General features: G+C 38.3%; 1 non-coding gene across 1 annotated transcript; it reads left to right on the top strand.

The window, feature by feature from the left end:
* The first annotated feature begins 578 nt into the window (after nt 1-578).
* On the top strand, nt 579-663 carry LOC122670158. The gene has a single exon (XR_006334137.1). It is a non-coding gene; the product is annotated as a small nucleolar RNA snoR77Y (small nucleolar RNA).
* The last annotated feature ends 800 nt before the right edge of the window (nt 664-1,463 follow it).

Raw genomic sequence — 1,463 nt, 5'->3', positions numbered from 1 at the left:
TCTACTAAGGCAGATCCTACTCCTTCTCCAAAGGATAGTTCAACTTTACTTGCTGGCAGAGGCCGTGGTTCTTCTTTTCTTGGTCGTAGTCGAGGCCAAGGAAGAGGTCATGGCCGTGGCACTAGTGGACATGGTGGACAGCAAATTGATAAATCTAACCGCTTTTGTACCCATTGTGGAAGATAGAATCATACAATTGATACTTGTTGGGCTAAGCAATGGCAAGCCTGAGTGGGCTAATGAGTTGGCCAATACTGTTATGACCAACCGCACTTCTGAGAAAATACATTCTGGCGACCCAGACTCTGTATGGTAACACTTCTGATTTTTTTTAGTGTTTTTAAGTCCGGCACCCTTTAATGTGTTTCTATGTTTTTTGAGCGTTTCTGGGGCCTAAAATGTTGTATGGTAACCCAAAAAAAAAAAAAAAACACATTTCTAAAGTTTAAAAGAAACAGAAATCTATATGAATCGCACTTAACAAAATTGTTTATGTTGTTTACCAAAAATTACGTAATTGCCACCTACACCATGGCTTTTATATATACACTTTTTAATTTTAATCTGTTTATTGGTTGAAGCCTATGATGATATTACTTGATATTTTGTTGGAATTACTGTCTGAATTTTCCTTTAATGTTAAGTGGCAATCTAAGGCTTCTCTGGGTTTCCTCTCCCTATTTTCCCTTTTTCTTATTTATATAAGGAAGTTCTTAAGAGTCTAAGACTGCAACAGAAGCCAAGAATGAAATTTTAAGAGGAAAGAACCCAATAATGGAAAACCTTGTTTGTTGGTTTCATTACTGCCATTGTTGAAATTTCAATCCAAGCATGAATAGAAAGACGCAAAATTTACCTTATTATTACATCAGATCCTACAAAGCCTAGATCAAGTGCTTTACAATGCTTGAGAACCCACTCAATGATAGTGTGACAAAATTACAGAAGAAGCAATGGTCGCCTAGAAGTCCTCAAAAAACTGGTCATTCTCAACTCCGATTGAGAACCTTCACTAGAACTCCAGTTCACATGACAGAACTTGCTTGGTGACCCAGTTGTGGATTTGCTATGTGGGTGGAAAGAACCTGTTCAGATTGAAAGGAAAAGTGTAGAACTCCTCATTTCTGTTATCACCTCTAAATGTTCTGAACTTCACCCACCAAGGCATCACTCGGTCCTTCTTTGACTTCTCCACTTCCAATATGTTGTCAAGGAACACAACAACAATCAATCCCACTGTTGCTGGTGACGAGAAGATAGTATTCAAGAATGCATTAAACTGCCAATCCCCACCCCCCCCCCCCCCTTATGTTGCAAATAAAATTCAAAAAGCTTATGAAAGAATAAGTACAAAGGTAATCGTTGAGGAACAAGTAAATGTTGCAAACATTCAGGGGAAGTACGCTTAACACCAGAGGAGAGAAATATTTTGGATTGGACAACCATAGCCATACAATCTAACT

This window comes from Telopea speciosissima, chromosome 7, assembly GCF_018873765.1.
Source record: "Telopea speciosissima isolate NSW1024214 ecotype Mountain lineage chromosome 7, Tspe_v1, whole genome shotgun sequence".
In the NCBI taxonomy this organism is placed as follows: domain Eukaryota; kingdom Viridiplantae; phylum Streptophyta; class Magnoliopsida; order Proteales; family Proteaceae; genus Telopea; species Telopea speciosissima.
Note: the sequence above shows the minus strand (reverse complement) of the source record. Positions and strands in the feature narration are given on the sequence as shown.